At 33.5% G+C, this 12774-nt stretch overlaps 1 long non-coding RNA gene across 1 annotated transcript in view; it reads left to right on the forward strand.

Moving 5' to 3' along the window:
* Window positions 1–224: 224 nt before the first annotated feature.
* Window positions 225–12774, forward strand: part of LOC133523343 (uncharacterized) — a 46744-nt gene continuing 34194 nt past the window's right edge. Inside the window, exon 1 of the long non-coding RNA XR_009800215.1 lies at window positions 225–2009. This is a non-coding gene — a long non-coding RNA (uncharacterized LOC133523343). The remainder of the gene's footprint in view (window positions 2010–12774) is intronic.

Raw genomic sequence — 12774 nt, forward strand, 5'->3', positions numbered from 1 at the left:
ATGCACCATACGTATACCAATAAATGGATTCTTAGAAAAGCTTTGACGTATAATGTATATCTTTTTAAACACTATTATTACTGGAAATATTGTATGTATGTATGTAAGTATGTCACTTTATTGCACAATGCACATAAATATGGAGTTGTAATTTCCTAATAATATAGCGGTTTGGTAACAAGTAAGTACCAAATAAATTAAATAAGAAAAACTCGTTCGTGACTCGCACTAGGCTGGTTTTTACTTATCATTAATTTAATTTGCTTTATGCATTCAATAAAAATAAATATCGGTGACCATGTTATTTAGGCACTCTACCTATAAAGTATTTTCAACTCACGATACACTTAATTTAGTGAAATTGATTCAAAAGCCAGAACTCTAATAAATTTAAGGTCTCGTTACCACAAAAACGATTTTACAAAACGACCCGACAGCCCGCGGCTATAATACGTGTCAATAATTCTCGTTGGTTTCCTTTCTTCGCCCAATGTAAACAAACTCATCTCCAACGGTACAACTTTCCAAAAAAACACGTTTACTACTAATTAACTTTACGATGCAGGGAAGGGAGTCGAAATAAATCAAAAGTGTACAAATTAACCTCGAACCGAGTCGAAGACGCATTAAAAATAAATTATTCCCAACTCTCGACACACTTCAAATCAAAATTGGTAACAGATAAAAACTGGTCGAATAAACATAAAGCTGGTCATAGAAATGCCCGGTAATGAACTGTCCGAATTCGAATTTCGAAATTCAAATTGCGAAGCGCGTGGGTACAAGTGGGTGTGCTTCGCTGCCAACTGTGTAAACTTTATCGATTCGGTTATATTTCAAGATCATTTCAGGTTATACATATCGATTTTCGCATGTCATTATATGATTGTTAATCGCTCTGTTGCTATGCTGCTTTAACAATTAATAATGGCGTTGAGTCACTGTGTGTTTAAGATGTTCTCGTTCGACCGCCGAGTCATTAGAATGATGGGTGTGAAACTTTTATGGTATCATAAATCTACGTTCGCAATGTGTTTGCTGCCCATTTTAGCTTAACGCTAAACGAACGTTCCCTATGCCCGTTCACACGTGAAAATAAACGTCGTCAAAACGGATATTTCAGACATATTTATTGACTGAGATGGGACGTGAGCTTCCACGTCGAGTAAATTAAGCCCAGTAATGTCCACTGGTCCGTGAACGCGTACCTATCAATTAATAATTTCGAAAAAAAACATCGGCAGCTACGCCACATGTCGTATCGGTAGGCCGAAACGAAAAAGTACAAAACGCTCTTTATTAAAATTTTAAGACACGGCACTTCTCTTCGAGGCGTACTTATAGCCAGCACTACGGCACTATCTCGCAAGCGATTCAAGAGGACACACATGCGTTACGCGGCTCAACTACCGATCATTGCGTCTCTCGCTCGCGCGCGTAACACCCACTCGCTCTAGTGTACGACGCGATGTCGGTCGCGGTCCGCTCGTCACGTAAACCTACCGCATAGGAGCTAGATTGGCGCGTCGCGTATTCAAAATAGGAACGTTAGTAATGGATGCGAGGTATATTGCGGGGTGTGTGTGTGCGTGCCCCTCCCCCGCGCCCCGCCGACGCCGCGGCGTTTACACAATCCGTTGGCTCCGAGAGCGCACGGTCGCACCCGGCCCGCGGCGCGCGCCGAGCGAACACGTATCGCCTATTGTTTTTTTAACACGCAACTTCGCCTTCGGACTTAGCGCGTTCGGCCCAACTTATAAGAAGCGTTCGGACTAGAACTTATTGGAAGCTTAGGCTTAGTGTCTAACCTTAGTGATAACATTTTTTTCTTAGGGCTTTAAAAATGTGATGAAGTTTTTCGGCTGAAAGTGAGGAGCAGTGCTACAGTGTCGGAATGTCAAAGAAGAAAAGGCGATATTAGTGCCGAGGAATAAAATTTAATGAAAATTAATAAAAAATAAGAATATGAAGTTCATCACTACATCTAAATCTAACATCATCATTTAATGGTGAGTGTTCAATTTATTCAAAAACAAAATACTTTTTATTTCTTCCAATCTTTGATAGTCATTGCTTCCGACGGCTACATACTTTATTAGAATTATAAGTTTTTTATTAGTAGGTACACGTCTAGTTAGTAAACATAATAATCGTCAAGTACACTATAATTTTTTCATACATTTATAATACCAAAAAACGAATTAAAAATAGAAAACCGCCAATAAAGTCACGTCACGGAATCAAAAAAAGAACAGTAAAAAAGGCTATCTCTTTAATCAGTGCCGCACGCATCGGTTTTTTGTAACTTTTAAACGCTTCACAAAAACCGTTTTTTTGTATAAAATGTTTTCGTACAAAAACGTTTATTTTGTGGCTCATTCATAGAGCACGATTTGGACGCGATTCGATACGGTTCATTAAGGTATGGCATTCCTTACAGTTAACCGTTTACTAGACAGCTCTTGAAGACGAAAACATTCGAGTTCGTTAGAATTTTTCCGGTTTTAGAACTGACAATTTTTGATATAAATAAGTACATTGTTTGGACTACTACGGCGTGATCTACATGTTCGTACAGTTAGTCGTTTACTAGTTATATTAGTATTAGTTTTGAGTCAAGGTAGAACTAATTTTCATACAATATTTTATTTTTAACTTAATCAAACTGATTTTTTTAAACAGTTGTATTTACACTTTTAGTGGCATTAGTTTAAACTGTCATATTTTTTAACTTTTTTACATGGCCTAACTATTGTTAAAGACCAACATAAAAATACTTTAAATAAGTATGCTGGCATAGCAACAGCGTAACTAAAACCGACGCATTTTATCTTGCTGCCATGATATCTTGCCCTTATCGCGGACATTAAAATAAAAAATATAGCGCTCAGTTTCATAAAAAAATGTTACATTGCGGGCGTGGAACCTGAATAGGTACCTACAGAAATATATTTGTAGGTTATTTTCGTTAATATATATTGTATAAGTAGTATTATAAATATTATGTATTCGTGGATATGTTATCAAATATATAATATCACTAATTGACCAAAAACATAATAATTATTATACTTATTTTGTATGTTGTTTTACGAAAATATAACTAGCAAACTATTTTTTTAACAAAAAATAACTAAATTGTTAAGTGAAACCAAGAGCAAGTACCTACTATATTATCTATTTTATGACAGTACTATAAATAGCGATTATAAAACTAGACGTCATGGAATCGCTTATTATTTTAATTCAATTTGAAAACGTTTATTATATAAAATTATGATGCAGGTCTTAAACAGTAAAGTTTTAATTACGGTAAACTAGAAAATGCGTATATTTCTACAGTATAATGTTTTTTCTCATAGTAATTATACCTTAACTGGCCAGCCCTTTCTTGATATAAGATCATGTTCATTAAGAAATACGTTGAATGAGTACTATGACAGGTATTGTTTTTTCTGCTCTGCAGTTGATTCTAACGGAAGTTAGCTACAGAACCGCAATTCATCGAAGTTCCATATTTAAAAACAATGAAGTCAGTGATTGGAATCTTACTTCAAACTATTGCGATTTGAAATTTACAAAACTATGACGCCTATTTTATAGATTAAGCGTTTTGAAATTGAATTTAAATAATAAGCGATTCCATAACGTGTAGTTTTATAATCACTCTTTATAGTACTGTCACAAAATAGATAATTACATAAATTACAGTACTTGCTCTTGCTTCAATGATTTTATAATGGAATATAACGAAATATCCAAAATGTTTTAATAGTTTTTTTTATTGCTACACATCTGAATTTATGAGTTATAAAGAATAAAAAAAACATATTAGAACTGATGCCCTTTGATCTATAAAATAAAGTTTAAAAAAAATCAACTTTTTAATGTGACTGAATTATTATTTAAACTATGTACCTAAAGACATTAAGATAATTAGACATTTAATTAAAGGTAAGGGGGTGCGGTTTCACTAAAAAGTCTAGGTTATAAAACGTTTTCTATCCGAAGCCGTTATCGCCAGCGACGTGTGATAAAGAATCAAAAATAGAATCGATAAATCATATCTGTCAATTCGACTGTGATCGGTACGCCCTCTGTTATCGTCACCTTTAAATTATCTTGGCTTAAATGTGATTTCGCTTTTTTGTGCTAATAATTCGAAAAAAACAATGTTGTCTGGTTGACCAAGCGCGAATGATTAAGTATAAAAATATTTAGCCAAGTGTATCGTTTATCCTTTACTTTTTTTATACCACGACCGTGGCAACCAAGCATACGGCCCGCCTGATGGTAAGCATTCACCATAACCTATGGTCGTCTGCATGCGCGACTTAATGAAATTCATGAATTTTTACTTGAAAACTATTATAGTCGAACTAAGCGAACTCGGTACGGACTTTGTTTAGACAAAGTGTGGAATGTCATTGTAAACATCTAATTTCTATGAAAATATAACGTTTATAATATTTTTCTATCTATAAAAAATAATCAATCATCAGACTTAGCTTACACGGACTCTATATGCCTGATACGAATATATCATTCCATAAGGATTTATACTGTACCTTGTGTATAAAATAAACATTGTTTAAATAAATTAAATTAGGTAGGTAATAGCTAAATGTAAGCTGCACGAAATACCGACTGAAACAAAATAATAAAATGCTAATCACAGCGTTCGTTAGACACAACACGCTGTTTTTGTAGTTAACTTATCGCGTTGTTGCTATGTGGAATGTGGAGTGGTAGTATGTACACTCCATTATATTTTCAGTAGTTCATGATTTGTATGATCTTACCTACGCAATTTTCAGGTTTATAATTTCTTGCCATTTTTTTAACAAACCTATTATCTAATTTAAATTAATTTTATATTCTAAACTCTTCAGTGTAATTTGAACTTTAGTGATTATACTGATTATGAACAAATAATTTAATGGAACCTAATTTATTTTTAATTTTATAAATGTAGCCCTTTACCAAACTGTATCTGTTTAGCGCAATGGTTGACTGGTAGAGAATGCCTCAAGGCGTTAAGTCCGCCATTGGAAATATTTGTAAATTTGTGCAATAAAGTTTAAATTAATAAATAATAAGTGTTAATTTTGCATGACAGTGATGTGAAAAAATTAATACCTTGTATAGTAATTAAAAAGATATTAATTAATAATGCTTGCCCAAGCGTTGTAACTTTACATTAAAAGTCAAAAACAATATCAACTGACATTTTACTGCACAAAATATTTACTATCCCAAATCCCAATAAAACTTTTTTCACAGATTCATTGTTCATTGAAAATGCCCTTAGGACTAAACTGGTCATAACATTTTATAAGCTATAAAATTAATATAGTATGCTTAGAATTTATTAGACGGTATTAGTCTAGAAAATCACCTTGACTGTATAGTGAAACCTCGGTAGCAAGAAACTCAAGGGAAATGGCAGAAAGTATGTGTTAACGAAGTTTCGTCTTAACCTTTATAAGACGAAACTTCCTTAGGACAGACATTTATAAGTTTGGCTCTAAGTCCATGCCCGCATTCACTTAGGGAGATTCTTATAGGTTCGTCTTAAAGAGATTTCGAATTACAGAGGTAAATAATAAAATACATGAACAGTTCGTAATAGTGAGGTAATTATACAAACGCGTAAATTGTAGTATGTATTATTATTTTCGAGTATCGAGAAAATAACCTTGAGATATAGAGGTGATACAATAATACGTCTACTTTTATTCTTGTTATAGAGGTATTTCTTTTTAAATTTTTCTAGCTATAGCAAAAGTTGTACTGGATCACACGGAATCATTGGGAATCTTAATGAGGTTAAACATAACAAGTTGAGGTTTTGGGCTTTGAAGGCAAGGGAATAGCGTGTCATTTCGTGTTAAATAGAATTTCGCCTTATCGAGGTTCGACTGTATATGCAGAAATACGTCGGCAGTCGGTCGGTGGAACCTGTGATTAACAGTCATCAACAATACTTAATCGTTGGTATAACAAATTGCTATTTATAGGTACTTTTGAATTATTAAACGTGCAATTCTACTCTAATATTATTTTGATAATTGTGTAGGTTAGGTTGTTAAAATAAATAGCTCATTTTTCTTTTTTACTTCCCTACATTTATTAATTATTAAAAATTTAATCTGTTTACCCACTTACTTTACCCTCGAATGTGTACATGTATTTGGTTTACAGCAATGACAAATAAATATAATTATTACTTCAAAATTTTTGAATAGCTACCATGAATATTTTTTACTACTTATGTAAATTTATAAATCTGTTTATTTCAAATTTACATCACACAGTAAATTTCAGTTCAGTACCCTATCACTGCCCAAAACCATTGGAAAATCCTTAGATCTGAAATAAATTTTATTCATGATTTATTGAATAAATTCTTCTTAAAGAATAAAATATAGAGTTTTAATAACCAAATAGAGAGACACAGACATATTAAATTAAAATCCGGTCGTGAGTGACCCATTTTAATATCTTTAAAAAGTAGAATAATTACGAAATATAAATATGTATTTGTTATCACATGATACATACACGCCTAATAAGTCCTGAGCTAGAATTCCCTGTGTAATCTTAGAACAGAGGGCCTACCGCGAACTCCGAAGTTCGCAAATCACTCTAATTACGCCTTAATTGGAGTAAAAGAGAGAGATTTGCAAACTTCGGTGTTCGTGGTAAGCCCTCAGAACTCAGTAGGATATTAAACTTAAATAACATGCATTCGTACAAAGAAAATGATATCTGACCTATAGGTAATACAGTAATTACCAAGAACGACAACATAAACTGGGCAGTCAATGCATATATGTTAAACAGAAAATTAGAACAAAAAAACTGTTTAACAAAAGTAAAATGCCTAGGTACTGTACAATCAAAATAAGCTGTAAATACAGAGGAGTGTACCGATACGCAATCTCACGCCCACGCGTTATCTCGCTGTGGGTGCACGAAAACAGCTATTAGCAGTAATCGGTAATTCTGGCCCTGGGGTTATCGTTGTGGTACGACTGACCCTCAATGCTCTCAGGTAATTTTAACTTTCTTTGTTAATTATACTTTCTTAATTTGTGTCGAAGTCTAGTCATAGGTCCCACTTTGTCGCTTATCATAAGGACGAGATTGTATATTTTTGTATGAATAACCTGTCAAAGCGTCCTTATGGCAAGCGATAAAGTGGGACTTTTAGTCATCCTCCGTTATTTAGTCTTTCTTCTGTAGTAACTTTTTAATTATTTATGTTCAGGAGAACCAACAGCTTTAAACTTACAATAGGACAACAAGATTAATACAGAGAGCCAATTACAGGAACTCACAAGTAATTACAAAGAATATAAAAAAAATGCTTACACTGACGCACACACACATGCGTACAAAGTGAGAAAAAAATAAAAACACAATTGAAAAAAAAAAATACATAGAGCCATTAAAATAGACCCTTGGTTCGGAACACTTAGTTTATGTAGTGACTTAGTTATATGACATCTTTTTTAGTTTACTAGTGGTCGAAGTCTAAATAGGTTTATATATTATTTATATTTTTTTGTACTTATTGTCTATGTTTTATGTCACTTTATATGTATATTTCTTTTGTTTAGTTGTCATAAAAATATATATACTCGGCGCCTGGTCGTTTCGTTCGCTTCATATAAGCTATCCCTAATAATATCCACAATACCCGGACACTAGTAGTTCGCCCCGAACTGAGAACTCACGGTTCGCCAAAAACTATGTAGAGCGATTGAATTTTAATAAAAGTTAAATGTAAAAACAATATTATAAATGCGTAAACCGAGCACTATAATTTCATACCAAACTTGACCATACTTTCTTGCAACAAAGATGACCAGTACCCCTAGTGTAAATATTTTCGACAGCGAAACGTGACGTACGCGTTTGCGTTAAGTGTCATTTTGTATGAGATTTTTGACTTTCCAAAACGTCCCGCTTGGCGCGCTGTTCAAAAACCCATACAAAATGAGACTTAAACGCAAACGCGTACGTCACGTTTCGCTATCGATTAAATTTACACTAGGGGTACTGAAAAGCAAGACTCCACACAACTGTTTGGCCTTCTAGGCTCTTATAGTTCTTATACCTCCTTTTTTTGGTAGTGTATTTAAAACAAATCAAAATATTTTTAATAAAGTAATATGTTTTTTTTTTCACAAGTTGTGTCGAGAAAGTTTACTTGAAATGTACCCAGGTGTAAAGGAATTTTGGGATGGGTGCACGAAAACAGCTATTAACGGTAATCGGTAATTTTGGCCCTGGGGCTATCGTTTGGGGTACGTCTGACCCCAGAAATGTTCTCAGGTAATTTGAGTATGTATTTCAACACTTTCTTTGTAAATTATCCATGTCTTTTTAAATTTTGAATAGTGTCGAGAAAATGAACGTAGTAAAATGCAATTTGCATACCAATTAATATCATGACATGAGTTAGGTACCAAATCTTATGATTCTCAAAAGGGTCAATGACCTATATTTATAAAATATATTTGAGATAACAATATACATAATGGATATATACAGATGATTACTATAACTAGCTTATATCTAAAATAGGCCCTTGTGGCATTGTACCAAGGAAGCTGGCGGCATTTCCTCGTTGTATCGCAATACTGTTACGTTGTGCGAGGAAGCAGCCAGCTCTTCGGTCACCAGTTATGTCAACCAGGCGCTTCGCGAGTTCTGCAAAAAACTTGTGCGCGCTGGGACCCCATGGACCTAGTTTCCTAATTTATTTAGTCTTTAACAAAAACCCTACTGGCATCTACATTATTTCTGCAATTCAATCCTAAAGATCTAATTAGAAAACCCATGGACAAACACTCACAGGTCAACTCGAACGTACACTGATATCAGAATGATATTTGAATCATATTTAGTCATCGTCTGCGACTATAAATGTACAAGTACAGTCACGTTTGGAAATATTGATACCGACAAAGTGCCAAAAACATGTATACACTAACTTAATATATGGGTAGTGTATACATATTTTTGGCACTTTTTTCGTACCGATATCTCCAGACGTGACTGTACAAGCGAAATGTACGATAACTGAATGACATCAGTTAAATTTAATTCTGATATCAGTGTTTGGAATTGGCCTGTCAGCTATGTAATTAGGCCATCCATCTTGACTAGTAATTGCGCGTGGCTTGCATCAAATCAATCTCACAAGGTATCGTTATGAAGATATAAATCAGCTAGCCGTAGTTATTCATTTACGTCGCCTGCAGCGTCCTGGGTTCAAGCCTTAATTATTATTCACCGCTTTGCCTTAGGGGCTAGGAAGTATCACTTAAAATCGAACACTTTAAGTGTAGTGAGATTCGGCTCGAAAAAACTAGTGCCTACGCCAAAACTTGGGATTAGTTGTCAAGCGGACCCCAGGCACCCATGAGCCGTGGCAATATGCCGGGATAACGGTAGGAAGAAGAAGGTTAAGTAATATGCGAGATATCGTGTAAGTAACATAAATTAAAACCGTTTCCTTTTTGGTAGTTGGAAAAAGCAACTATCTTATGATTATTCTAATTACCTGCTTAATGATGTGGTGATTTAATTAAGTATTCTTGATACTAATTATTATTAATGGGAATATGTTAAATAAGAATGTATATTCCTTGGAAGGCGCCTGTCTAGGCAATTTGAGCATTTTTGTGTTTTTATTTCATTCAATATGTTGTTACCATTTTCGATATACATTAACGCCTGTTCAGCCCCTGATAGTCATTTGTCCTTATCCGTCTTTTTGACATTTGTGTGTGTTAGAAAGGGACAGAATTTAAAAAGGTTTTCTAATATTTAGGAATACGTTATTTTAGTGTACCTGATTTATTTAGTAGCTGTCAAGGTTCTCAAAAATATCTGAACATTCCAACACATCTAACAGTACAAACGTGGTCAGATATTTGAGTAATCATCAAACGTTACGTTATAAAATTAAATAAAATTGCCCGTGGTTTTATAACTTTGCCCACGTACCATAAGTTTTTTTTTACAATACATAACAATATACATGATGGATATATACAGAGGATTACTATAACTAGCTTAAATCTAAAATAGGCCCTTGAGTCATTGTACTAAGGATGCTGGCGGCATTGCCTCGTTGTATCACAATACTGATACGTTGTGCGAGGAAGCCGCCAGCGCTGGGACCCCATGGACCTAGAGTTCGAACGCCAAATGGTACAAAAGGTAGTCTCTTCCGAGGCTCTTATATTTATTACATTTAGTAGGCATATTACATTTTTTGTTAATTTATAAATATAGCTGGAATGATTACGTTTATTTCCAACTAAATGTGTATTAGAATTATAAATAGTACCAATTAGTACAATAATGTCTCTGGCGGAAGGAAATGGTAATGGGCAATGTTGATGTATAACGGTGATGTCATTGGGCACAAATACAGACGCCATTATGATTAAATGTCACACTATTAATATTAATCAAAATGGGAAAATGAATAATTGAACACATGATCTTTCATAGGTTTATATCAATAAACAACCAGTTTTACGTAGAATTCGAGTAGTCGTAATATTCGAGTCTCATAAAGTTAATAAGTATTAGGTGCTCTTAAATTATTTCATAAATATTTAAGTTTTAAATAGTTATTTATCTAGGTATCATATTAACACAAAAAAATGTAATGAAAAAAACTATGCTAAGTTATATTAAAAATTCCCGAAATATAAAGCCGCGACTTCGAAAACCGGTTAAATACCAAATTTGAATCCACGTTCCATTTACAAGCGCTAACTCGCGCCAATCACTGGCCTTGAGACCTATTTCAGAACTGGCTTACAATATTAACACACTTAAAACGCATACAGACAAAATATAGTTGCAACTAGTGATGTTCCATTGTCGAATTAAAGTAATATCGAAGAATTTTAATCTGCAATACCTAGATGTTAAAATACACTGAAAGAAATGTTTGCATAACAGTAACAAAATGTTTTGTTACTACTTACACAAAAACTATAAAAACATCGGCCAACATATCGGCTTGTAATAAGAAAATATGGCTTAGATTATTGATAAAAATTTATTTCGTAAGATCAATCATTTTATGAATTGCTCCATAAAACTAGCTTAATTTTTTTTCAGTGTATAGTTGTATACGAAATAAAATATCAACACCTTAAGTACTAGACTCGAACCTGGGTCAACTGCATTTGCGGCAGACGCCATATTACTAGGACTGTTTTGTTGTCTAGTCATATGAATTTTAATTGCTTATACGTTGATGTAATGTCATGTTACTGGTTCAAAGTTCCTCTGATCTGACTAAATCAAAATTGTGATAATTGGTTTTTACACTCACGATACAATTGGTTTTATATCACTTAAAGCATAGAGTTTATTTAAAATTGTAAAATAAATCAATTAAATTTTAGGAATTTTACCGCAACGGTAAATTTCCAACGTCACATCACTACTTGCAACGATCATCCACAATCATAATCGTAACCGTCTCTTTCCCTCCCAGCCCGTGTAAGCGAGGCAGACGCTTAATGTCTAGTTTTTACTGACTAGATTTAGCTTGGCACGCCTACATGCAATTATTTTCTCAGGCAACACCTCATTTGTGACTGTGAGAGACGAATCTTGGTCTTACATTAAATGATGTCATAAAATGCAACTGAGTTTATTTAAATCATAATAATATTCCTATACTTTTTTGCCAATACACCTATTGTGTTATGTTGGAATTATATTCTCATTTAACGATCTTTTCATCTACTTCTTATAAAGTGAACGGTTCATTGATGTTTTTTAAACCTACTTTTATTACAATAATTTAATTGTATAGTTATTAGAAACAATAAAGCTCTTACTTGTGTTTAATATGGCATTTTGAACAATGACATTAATGGTATTTTAATGTATACGGCCGACATTTGCAGTCAGCTGTTCGGTAGTGAATCTCTGTTTTCTTAGGCAATGTTGAGGAAGTTTACGGGAATTTATGTCGTTTTGATTAATGACCCCATCTCTATACACGCTAATTGAACTATTTTTTTTGGTACTACTGAATTTATTTTATTAATAAAAACCGCTTAGCCAGCATGCATCATTGCCTGTCACTCTACATACAGTATGTGTTAAAAATCCTTATTTGAGCATAATTTCATTACCTACATATTTTTTTGTTTTTATTACATAATTAAAATCCACAACATTTGTTGCAATTGTTATTGCAACTACCTAATAGGAATTTTATAAAATCAGGTGATTTATTATTAATTCTTCGATTTACCTTGTATAAGTACTAACAATCAATAGTTATCACAATCCTCAACGGTCGATCACGTCACGACCTGAAATGACCACAAAATATCGGTTTGCGTCTAAGTATTACGGTATATTACCGACGTAGCGTATAATACTCTATAATACTGTATAATACTCTAGTCATTAGGGCTACCGAGCAGTAATTTGAACTGTACTTTAGTCGTAATCGATTCTGATCATGTTTTATTACTTAAATATAGGATTCGGTGTCTTTTGTATTATATTTTATAATTATAATGTATCCCGTTAAGTTCCCTTAGCTACTAAAAGTCACTAGTTAAAAGTTTTATTGTTTGCCGCAAAGAAAGCCATTAACTCATTAAAAACCATTAAAATGGCGGAATCCTTTTAACCTAAATATAAAAAGTGGCAATGTGTTTTATAAGTAGTACTTAATATTATCTTTAAAATCCATTTAACATCGTAAAA

This window comes from Cydia pomonella, chromosome 12 (assembly GCF_033807575.1).
Source record: "Cydia pomonella isolate Wapato2018A chromosome 12, ilCydPomo1, whole genome shotgun sequence".
NCBI classification, from domain to species: domain Eukaryota; kingdom Metazoa; phylum Arthropoda; class Insecta; order Lepidoptera; family Tortricidae; genus Cydia; species Cydia pomonella.